The 11,497-nt window shown below is 47.4% G+C and overlaps 1 protein-coding gene across 2 annotated transcripts in view; it reads left to right on the top strand.

Moving 5' to 3' along the window:
- Positions 1-1,757: 1,757 nt before the first annotated feature.
- The window catches only part of FARP1 (FERM, ARH/RhoGEF and pleckstrin domain protein 1), a 289,640-nt gene continuing 279,900 nt past the window's right edge, over positions 1,758-11,497 (top strand). Inside the window, exon 1 of one of the 2 annotated variants that reach the window (XM_022576900.3) lies at positions 1,758-2,252. The gene's annotated coding sequence lies outside the window, so the exon portion shown is untranslated. The remainder of the gene's footprint in view (positions 2,253-11,497) is intronic. The other variant, XM_022576901.3, reaches the window with a different exon arrangement.

Genomic DNA, 11,497 nt, shown 5'->3' with positions numbered 1-11,497 from the left:
ACCGATGCCTGGGTTCCCACCCCAGAAATCCTGATATATTTGGCTGGGGTGAAGCCTGGGCGTTGCGGGTTTTTTTCAAGTCTGATGTGATTCTGTGATTCTGAGACCCAGTACTCTAATTTGGTGGTTCTCAAAGTGTGGGCCCTGAGCCCCCTGGGAACCTGTTCGAAAGGCACATTCTCAAGCCCACTCCAGACTTCCTTTCCTGGAGTTCCTGATTCAGTAGGTCTTTGAATCAGCCGGCCAGGCAATTCCGATGCCCACTGAGGTGGGAGAACCCGATAAGGTAGGTCAGGGGAGGGGCCCAAGAATTTATATTTCTTAAAGTTTCCGGGTGCTGCTACCGCTACAGGGCCGAGAAGCACACTCAGAGACTCTATCACCCAAACCTCTGATCTATGGTTTGTCCAGAGCCACGCCTCCAGCCCACTATTGCTTCTTTTCAATGACAAACTTGCCATCTGCTGTTCTTTTCAGGTTTGAGGCCCAGATGACCCTTTTTACTTCCACCTTCTCCAAATATACAGGCGTTAAAAAAAAAAATACAGTTCAGCACCTCAAACTCAAAATATGTCTCTTTGCTCCAGAAACTACTCACACTAGCTACGCACAGGTGCCCCCGTCCTTCTCAGGCACCGTGTTCTCGTGTGGACCCACTGTCCCACGGGGGCCCCTGTCCTGCTCCTCTTTGAGTTCAGTCGTGGCCTCTCCCAAGAAACCTGCTTCCAGGCTGGAGGTCGAAAACTTCTCTAAGGCGCAAAACGACCAGGGTTCTGGGGTCAGCGGCCGTCAGGGGCGGGTGCCCACTAGCCTCGGCATCTAGCAGAGGGTCGCTTTCGTTTCTAATCTCCTGCCGCGCGTCCTTTTCCCTCCACGTGCAGTGGGCCCATCCACAGCGAGGAGGAGAAAGGGCAAGAGCAGGGGCTGAGGAAAGGGGGATGGAGGTGGTAAAGCGGCAGCTCCCAGCTGGAGAGGGGGGACAGGGACTCTCCCCACTTAGGTGCCTGCCTGTTGGGTCCTGAATCTTGCTCCCTCCTCCGAGTTCCGGGAGCTCTGAACAGGAATCTGCAAACCTGCTAACCTATTTCACTCCTTTCCCCCGCGGGGCACTGCTCCGGTCCTCGGAGGGGGCGAGTAGGGGTGGGGATTGTCGGGGGATTCGCGGTGGGTGGAGGACGCGGGGCCGCGGCGGGGGGAGGGGAGGTGACAACTGCCCCTCCGGGATTAAGTCCCTCGTAGCCCAGGGTGGTGCCGGAAGCCAGCTCCTGTGGCCCCGGGGAAGGGGTGGTGCTCGTGGGTCCCTGCGAAGCGCCGCTGTCCGCGCGACAACGTAAAGTCGTAGGTGGGCACCCGGGCAGGGCTCCCCCTTGCACAACCTCAACAGCGGCCTGCAGAGTCCGCGCCACCTATCCTCCGCCAGCTGCTCCTGGTGTTGCCCGTGCGCTCGTCTCCCGCTGCCTTAGCTCGCTTTCAACCACAGAGGCTGGACTGCCGCGTCCCTGGTGGCGCAGCGAACTCCGCGGAGCTTCCTGCGCTCGGCCCCGCGGCGCCGAGCGGAGAGACCGGCTGCAGCCGTAGGACCAAGTAAGGCGCGGATCGGAGGTGGGCTCGCCCGGCCTGGGAGGGGCGCTCGGGCAGGCGGCCCCTCGGCGCACCTGCCCCCGGGGCGGGGCGGAGCGGGGCGGGGCGCGCCGGCGCGCAGGTCGCGGGCGCGGACGCTGGAGGGGGCTGTGGCTCTCTTGCTGTCCCCGCGGCTCGGGCTGCGCGGCGCCAGGGCTCCCCCCGCTGAGGGGCCGGCCCAGGACCGGGGAGGGGCTCGCCTTCCTTCACTTCCCGCTCGCCTGTCTGGAGGCGGCGGGGCCGGCGCGGGCGCAGGGCTGCGGGCGCTCGGCTGGCGCGCGGGGCGGGGACGCGGCCGCCGCCCGCTTTGCGCCGCTCCTCCCCGCGCGAGTGGCGCTCGGCCCGGCGTCGAGGCGGCCATGGCGACCCTGAGCCCGCTCCCCACCCACCCCGCCTGCTCCGCCCTCCCCTCCGCCCCGCGCCACCTTTGATGGCTCGGACCTCGGCCGGCCACCGCCAGCCCCGCTCGCGTGTCCGCGCCGCCGCCGCCGCCCCCGCCGCCCGCGGGTATTAATAGCCGAGCGTCCCCGCCGCACGCGCAGCCGGAGTCGCCGCGCCCTCGGCCGCCGGGAGCTCGGAGCTGCGGAGCCCGGAGGCCGGGAGTGGGAGCCGGAGCCGCCTGCGCCGTGGAGGTAGGAGGCGCGCGGCGAACAATGATCCCGGCGGACTGGCGGCAACTTGTGCGAGTCGGGCGCCCGGAGCCGACCGACCGGGGCGCGGGTGGAGGTAGCTGCGTGGCCCGCGGGTCCTGCCCGGAGGAGGGCGCGGCGGGTGGGATCGGGCTTCCCCTACTGAGGCGGGAGAGTCGCCCTCCGGGCCCGGGGCAGCCCGGCAACAATAGCCGGAGCTCGGGGGCCTCCGGGCTGCGCGCCGCCCCTTGCACCCTCCTCTTACCCCCGGGGACTCGGGCTGCGGGCTCCGCGCGCGTCCCCTCTCGCCTCCCCCGCCCCGCGGCGCCCTTCCCCCTCTTCCTCCCATCCCACCCGGCGCGCTGACAGCGCCGGACGCGGCTTCCGGACCTCCGGCTGCAATCTCGGCCCCTGCGACCGACCGTGGACCGGGGAGGTGGCCTTTGGCGCCGCTGCCACCACGCTGCCGGGTTCCCTCCGCTCGCCCACGCTGGCGCGTGGACCCCGGTGGGTGACAAAGAGGAACACGCCCTCTGCCTAAGTTAGATTTTGTCCCTCTTTGCCGCCAACCTTTATGAAGAGCAAAGTTTTTTTTTCTTTTCTTCCTTTTTTTTTTTTTTTTTTTTAAGCAAAGGACAGAGATTTTTGTGGTGAGCATTTCCAAACAACAACTTCTGATTGTGGTTTTACGATTTAAGTTCCGGAAACTTTAGCTGTGTGATCCTGCTAGACCTTTGAGTGTGTGTGTGTGTGTGTGTTTTGTTTGAGGGGAAAAAAATGAGTTCCCCGTAATCAGTCTGGATGTCGTTTATGGCAGTTGGAGCCCAGCTGGAGTCTGTGCAGGATCCCCCAGAAACGAGGGAGGTGAGGCGCACAAAGAAACGAGGACCCTGGTATCAGGTCAGCCCCTTGAGATGTGGAGAGATTGCCTTTCATGTGGAATAGTTTAGCCGGCTCAGCCTGTCTCCGATTCTTCTGGAGTACCGTGGTGGCCTCTGGCTGTTTCATTTTATTATTGTTGTTGACGTCTTTCTTGTTAGTTTCCCAGGTTTGGCTTGCTCAGCCCCGCCCTCCCCTGTTCCACGGTTCCCCCTTAGCCATGGTTTTTGGGGACCCCCATCTCCCCCACCCAGCAGGCAGGGTCTTCAGCAGAGCCAAACCCCAGCCTAGCAGTGGGTTAGGTTCACTGCGCTTTGCTTGTGGTGACTTGGCCAAGCCCATTCCAGAACATCTTCCAGCATTGTCTTGCTTTTCTTATTCAGTCTAAACAGGACAGAAAGGAGGAAGAAAGGCCTTTTTGGCCCTGAGAGCTTTGGGACATTTGCCTTAAAAATTGTCCTCATTGTTGCCATCAGGCAGGCCCTTCTGAAGTCTCCTGCGTTTGGTTGTCTTCCCACATTCCACAGCCTTCCGGCCCGGGTTTACCTTCAGCCTTTCCTGGGGGTTGGTTGGTCTTCTGGGTTTGACAGTTTCTGATGCTCTTCGTGTGGGTTCAGCGTACACATGGCTCACTTTATATTCCTGCAGCATCGTTCTGCAGCAAGGCACCAATATTGGAGTTACTCCAAGCACAATGAAACGTTTGTGTTTTTAGAATGTCTGGCTAATAGAGCTGCTTCTGGGAAAAATGAAGAGACACATTATTGGCCAGTGGCTGGCTTACTGGGCGAGGTGTTGGTGGAAATAGTGAGCTGCTAGCCCAGGGCTTCCCAGAATCTCTTCTTTCTTCTACGTGGACGAGAAACTTGAAATACTTGGTGATGATGTAGCTGTGCTCCATAGGGTCACAGATTCGGTAGCATGCCCCCTGTGAGTTGGGGTGTGGTTTTTCATTTAAGGTGTTCTTCCCCTGTGGGAATCCTGAAGGTAGGTTTATAATGTCCCTTTTCACATAGTCTTTTTCTGGAATTTCATACAGGGATTGAATTCCTTAGGTCTTAATAGAATACTAATGGTGCTCTGCGGGCCACATTTACTAAAAGGAGATTTAAAAATCTATCCTAGATAATTTTCTTCTGGTATGTTGCAGTTATGCCATAATTATCTTAAGACCATGAGGAACCTGGGTGAATATTTTTGTTTTGCATTTTATTTAAGAAACTGTCCAAGGAAATGGTTTTAAGAAAATAAGAATTGAATATAGTATTGAAAGGGTTAGTTTTTTTTTTTAAAGTGGGATTCATCCTCTAATATTCATTGAGCTCTAATATTCATAGAAGAGTTTAATTCATTTGGAAAATGATATGTATTTATAAGGAGGGTGCCTGTGATAGACATCAGAAAAGAAAACCTTTTTCCATCCTTGAGGAGGTTAGAGAATGCTGGAGAAGACACAGGAGCCCAGTTTTTGCATACTGAACAGTTTAGGAAAGACGGCATTATGGCTTTCCTAGAGGATGAGGAAAGTTGTATGGATTTGTAGGTACTTGGCTAGAGCTTTGACAGCAAAAGCTTTAGTAACTGGCCTTGCTTATTTCAGAGACCTGCCTAGTGAAATGCACTTTCCCCTTGAACTGAAGACGCTACAGACAAGAGAAGGGCTCTTATAATCCCCAAATACAGTCACTCAAGTCCTTTCTACTTTGGGTGCACAGGTATTCCAAGTGTTGCTTACCATTGCCTGGGAGGGGAGAGGGTGGGCTTTTAAAGGTTCCTGGGGCTGCACCTCTCATATTATTTGGTACTTTTGATTGAAAGGAGGGCTCTCCAAGCCTGACTATTGAATGGGAAGCGGTGGATCAACTTTTAAAAAAAATTTTTCCTTGCTTTTTAATGGTTAGAGTTTCTGCTGTGGCCTCACTTCATCATAGGCCCCTCACCCTCTGTTTCCGCCAGGTTACTGCCTTAAGCACTTCCACATGTCTGGGAAGAGCAGAGCCCAACGGTTTCCATTCAAAATTATTTGAAATACTGATTTCACCAGTCCTTTTATGCCAAATGCTGCCTTTGTTTTTAATCAAGAAGCCCCCAGAAACTGTTTATATTGAAGTGGAGAAACTGGCTTTTTATAGGCTGCCCTCCTCCTGGTTTAAGTCAGTTAAAAATGTTTTGCCAAGTGGATACTTTGAGCAGAAGTGGACAGTTGGTACGTATTAAATGTGGGTGCTTTAAGCCTTTGATACTTGTGAAATAAACCAGGGACCATCAGGTACAATGTGCCTCCGCATGCTCAGTGCTGCCTATGAACTTAGGCAGTTTTCTTATTTAATGTGAGATGGAAATCAGACGGCAAGATGGGCAGTTTAATATGGGAATTCATCATTTACACTGAATTAACTTCATGTGTAAAATGGTCATATTTGTGCATACATTTTCAAACAGAAGGGCCTCAGGCCAAACTGGATTACCTTTAACTCTCTATTATGTAATATTCCTCACCAAAGAGTAACTCCACTTTGTGTGTAGACTTTGGCCTTTTCATAAATGTATCTTAGAAGACTCATAAATCCAGTATTATATGACTTTCATTTTTTGTTCTCATCATATTAATTCAGGATCTAGTCTAGTGCCTGGCACATAGCAAACCCTTTCTAAATGCTTGTTGAGTGAATAAGTAAACCTAATTTTCATGTCCTTTCAAGTTACTCTTTAAGGTTTTTAAGGGAAATTTGATATCAGCCCTGACAAGTTGTTGTTCTCGGAATTGGAAAATTTGGTATTTGATTTCATTTCTGTTTTGTTCTAATTTAACAATTTAAGCTAACCTTTAAAGTTGGGTATTGTAAAAATATACAGGCTCATTTAAAAAAAATCAGACAATAAATGCATGAAGAAGAAAGTAAAACCTACCTGAAAAAATTGGCTTCTGGGATAACTTTCCCTTTCCTTCTTAGAGATATATTTTTTAGAAGTTCCATTAGTGAGCATCTCTTGGGGGTAACCTCAGTTTTTGTGTGCCTTTAAATTTGTTCCGGAATGATAAACTACCTGGGCGCGCAATTCTGGATCGTTGATTCTGTATTAATCAACTCTCTTTTGGTTCCATTGTTGTGGTTGCAGTGTCCACTGTCAGGCTAACTGTTATTTGTAAATTGTCTTTTCTCTCTGGCTGCTTTTAAGATCCTTTGGAGTGCTGCAGTTTCACTAGGTCTAGATGTAATTTCTCCTTTACTTTTATTCCCCTCTCTCCGCCTCCATCTGCTTCTTTTCCCTCCTCCCTCCCCCTTCCTCCATCATCTTATCAGTGTGTTCCTTTCTGTTGCCCTGTAGTATTTCAGTGTCTGGATGTGCTACAATTTGTTGATCTGGTCACCCTTGGCCACTCTGGCTGTTTCCAGTTTGGGCTGTTCTGAATAAGGCTGCTACGAACATTTGTGAACAAGTCTTTGTGCGGAGATCTGTTTTCCTTTTTATTGCTCGGTCTTATGATAAGTGTGTGTTTATAAGAAACTGCCATCTGTTTTTCCAAAGTGTTTGTACCATTTTACATCCTCGCCAATGATATATGAGTGTTCCATGTACTGTAATCCTCATGAACACTTGAAATTATCCATCTTTTTCATTGTAGCCGTTCTGGTAGATGTGTAGTGGTATCTCCCTGTGGTTTAATTTTATATTTCCCTGAAAGGGAAATGATAAGTTTTCCTGTGCTTTTTGGCCATTTGTCTATCTTCCTTTGTGCCGTGTCCATTAACACTTCGTTCTTTTTCATTGATTTTTGTCTGATTGTTTTGTATAGCTTTTGAGTATAATTGACATACAATAAACTGCATATACTTAATGTCATCTTATTTTACAATTATAGGAGTTCTGTGTATATTCTATATACAAGTTCATTGTTAGATCTATGTATTATGAATATTTTTACGAGGCTATTTTTTAATCTTTTCCTCTTTTAGTGGTATCTTTTGAAGAGCAAAAGTTATTAGGGAAACATTGTACATGGCCTACTTATTGAACTTATTAAAGGTCAGGGAAGTTTTTCAACTTTGGAAAAATAACATTTTTGTGTGTAAGACATAGACTAATATTGCTGTGTTCAAGAGGTCAGACTCCATTTACTTCATGGGGATGGAGCAGTTCTATTCTTTCCTAACTAAAACTGAGTTGAAAACACATGAAAATGAAAAAACAAAAAAACAGACCATGCTTATTTTGAAAATCTGGGGAAACAAGGTGTTTCAGGTTATGATCAAATAGATTTCTGAAATTCAGAATTGAATTGTTCTTTTAGCACACAGAAAGATTGTGGAAAATGAATATTTTTGAAATCAATACAAAACATGGAGCCCTGGGTAAAAGCAAGATGTAACATTCTAAAAAGAGGTTGGAATGGCATACGTAGGTGCTTGTAGAAGGAGTTGAGTTTCCTTATTTTGGCATGAATTTTATAGTGTTATTTATGTACTCTCCTCATTTTCTGAACCAGATAACAAGCGTTGTTGTCAGGTCAGAAAGTATGTTTTCCTGATTTTTGTTCCTCCTGCCCATAGAAGGTACATAAATATTGCTTGACTTGAATTAAAATTTCTGTAATGACTGCAACAGAAACAGACTCAAAGAAATAGAGAACAGACTTGTGGTTGCCAAGGGGGAGGAGGGTGGGGAAAGGATGGATTGGGAGTTTGAGGAGATGATTAGCAGATGCAAACTATTTTATGTAGGACAGGTAAACAACAAGGGCCTACAGTAGAGCACAGGGAGCTATATTCAATATCCCGTGATAATCCAGAATGGAAAAGAAAAATAAATAAATAAATGAAATTTAAAAATTTGTATAAGGAAAACCCCATGACATTTTAGAATACAGAAGTTAGAGATTGGGATCAAAGGTAACAGGAGTTGGGAGTATAGGTGTTAAAATGTGATGTTGGGCAAGTTATTGGTGCTCTTTTCCTAAAACATCAAGGAAACTTCAAGAGTGCATTTATTTTCCAGTGACAGAATCTTTGACTAATAGCAGTGAAAGTCATCAAACAATTAGGTGCCTCAAGGAATAATAAGAAGGGAGGGGCTCCCGGTTCCATGCCTCAGCTCTTAGCATCACCCAGGTTCTTTCTGTCCTTCCACCCTGCCATCCCAGCTTGTTGCTTTTTGCACTCTGGCTTGTTGCCTAGTGGTTAATTAGACTGCTGCGGCCTGATTAGCTGTTACGGTGAAGGGCTGCTGCAGCTCCATGCTTTTTACTCTTACACATTCGGTGTCGTCGGGCCAATAATGGCACAGCCTTCTTCACGCTCCTTTTGTCCTTAAGCAAAGTGCTTCTCAGAAGCCTCCAACATTTGTTGGTCTTTTTTTTTTTTTTTGCGGTACGTGGGCCTCTCACAGTTGCGGCCTCTCCCGCTGCGTAGCACAGGCTCCGGACGCGCAGACTCAGCGGCCGTGGCTCACGGGCCCAGCCGCTCCGCGGCATGTGGGATCTTCCCGGAGTGGGGCACGAACCCGTGTCCCCTGCATCGGCAGGCGGACTCTCAACCACTGCGCCACCAGGGAAGCCCTAGTCTTTGAAGAAGGATCTGGGGAATATCTCTGTGCTCTGAAAGAGAGACCCAAGGGCTGTGGACTGAATGGGATGCCTGGAACCACAGCAGCCAAAATTGTGACTAGCTTTGGGATGAAGGCAAGAGGATGATGGGCTGAAAGATGGAAGCAGAGTTCTGTGGGCCTCACTTAGTCACTGATCTTCCTGCACCTGGAGCTTCCTACACTAAATAATAGCTAATTTTGTATACCGAATAACGCAGACCTGGACTTAGTGTAATAAACCGTAAGTTTACCCACTTTCTAATTCTGTTATTGCCATCTAAACCATCTTGACTGATATATTAATTGGAAGACTTTATCTTTCTTTTTAAAAAATATTTTGTCTTTTTTTGTTTTTTAAATTAAGTATAGTTGATTTACAGTGTTAGCTTCAGGCGTACAACATAGTGATTTGATATTTTTATAGATTATGGACCATACAAAGGTTATTTCAGTATTAATGACTATATTCCCAGTGCTATACATTACATCCCTGTGACTTACCTATTATATAACAGGTCGTTTGTGCCTCTTAATCCCCTTCGCCCATTTTGCCCATCGCCCCACCCTCCTCCCCTTTGGCAGCCACTAGTTTGCTCTCTGTATCTGTGAATCTGTTTCTGTTTTGTTGTATTTATTCATTTGTTTTTTAGATTCCACATATAAGTGAAAATACACTATTTATCTTTCTCTGTCTGACCTATTTCACTTAGCATAATCCCCTCCAGGTCCATCCCTGTTGTCACAAATGGCAAGATTTCATTCTTTTTTATGGCTGAGTAATATCCCATTGTGTATATATAACATTTTCTTTATATGTTCATCTGTCAGTGGACATTTAGGTTGTTTCCATGTCTTGGCTATTTTGAATAATGCTGCAGTGAACATAGGGGTGTGTGTATCTTTTTGAATTAGTGTTTTTGTTTTCTTTAAATACCCAGGAGTAGAAATGCTGGATTGTATGATAGTTCTAGTTTTAATTTTTTGAGGAGCCTCCATGCTGTTTTCCATAGTGTCTGCACCAATTTACATTCCCACCAACAGTGCTGGACGGTTCCTTTTCTCCACATCCTCTCCAACGCTTGTTATTTCTTGTCTTTTTTTTTTTTTTTTTTTTGCGGTACGTGGGCCTCTCACTGTTGTGGCCTCTCCCGTTGCAGAGCACAGGCTCCGGATGCGCAGGCTTAGCGGCCATGGCTCACGGGCCCAGCCGCTCTGCGGCATGTGGGATCTTCCCGGACCGGGGCACGAACCCGCGTCCCCTGCATCGGCAGGCGGACTCTCAACCACTGCGCCACCAGGGAAGCCCTCTTGTCTTTTTGATGGTAGCTGTTCTGACAGGTTGGAAGATTTGATCTTTCATCTGCCATTTAACATTATCTATGAGAAAGAGTTTATTACTGTTAATTATATGGAAAGTGGCTTAGTGATCGCGTCAAGTCACTGTGAGAGATGAACTATTTTTAAGGACTTTACGTATCTGATAATGTGTGCCAGTCTTGTCACTAAGCCTGCATGATTTTCACCTTTTCCTCTTACGATGGCCTTGCAGGACATCTGCTTAGCATTGACCATTTGGAGTTTGGATAACAAGACATACTTGATGGGAATATTTCATTTCTTTAAGAAAAAAATGATGGCAGTGCCTACCATTTCTGTCAACCTAGAATGGCATTTATCTGCATGTTTAATATTGCTTAGGAGATTTTTGAGGCCATTATTTATTTATTTTAAAAATAAATTTATTTATTTAGTTTTGCCCACGTTGGGTCTTTGTTGCTGCGCACGGGCTTTCTCTACTTGTGGCGAGCGGGGGCTACTATTCGTTACGGTGCACGGACATCTCATTGTGGTGGCTTCTCTTGTGGAGCACGGGCTCTAGGCACGCGGACTTCAGTAGTTGTGGTGCACAGGCTTAGTTGCTCTGCGGCATGTGGGATCTTCCCAGACCAGGGCTTGAACCTGTGTCCTCTGCATTGGCAGGTGGATTCTTAACCACTGCGCCACCAGCGAAATCCCTGTGAGGCCATTATTAATCAGAGATTAATATCTTCCTTTATAATCTTGCCAGATCTTTTGGTTGTCTGGCATGAAATCTTACTGGGGGCCAATGTTATTAGTAGAGTGAACTGCTTGGAAATGTCAGGATTTGGGTAAACTAAAGATTTACCGCGTTGGAAAATTAGACACAGATATTTGTGAGCCTGTAAAGAAAAGTTGAATAATTTTATAATAGCTGTAATCCAAGCAAATGAACGGAAAATATCCTGGTGAACAACTTGTAGAATATAGAGCCACAATATTCCTATCTATTTTTATTTAATTGATATGACTTTAAAAAAGAAATCTGGTCCTTCCCCCACCTCTTACTATCAAGATGGTCAACTGACCAGGGTGACTTGCATATTCACTGCTGTTTTATTTTCACTTTATGTAAGGACTTACCAATTCAACAGATATTCATTGAACAGCTGTGTTGAATTACTAGTTACCATTGGCGCCACAAAAACAGGGTGCAGTTCCCTGCTCTCAGGGTGTAGCATCCAGACCAGATTGGAGAATTATCTAGATAATTACAATATAAGGTGGTATATGACCAGAGTTTTGCAGAAGGTACTGTAATCGTGGAAGTTTTCAGGATAGTAAGACATTGGATTCTGGTTGGAAGTTGCATTTAAGTTGAGCTTTCAATAAAGAAGTGTGTTTTGTTTGTTAGCTTGTTTATTTCAGTGTTCCCTTTGTAGTCTGTTTATTATAGCAGGATTAGAAAAGTATTCACTTATAAA

The sequence above is a fragment of the Delphinapterus leucas genome, chromosome 18, assembly GCF_059928025.1.
Source record: "Delphinapterus leucas isolate spDelLeu-1000000601 "Yukka" chromosome 18, BTC_Dleu_Yukka2, whole genome shotgun sequence".
Classification (NCBI taxonomy): domain Eukaryota; kingdom Metazoa; phylum Chordata; class Mammalia; order Artiodactyla; family Monodontidae; genus Delphinapterus; species Delphinapterus leucas.
Note: the sequence above shows the minus strand (reverse complement) of the source record. Positions and strands in the feature narration are given on the sequence as shown.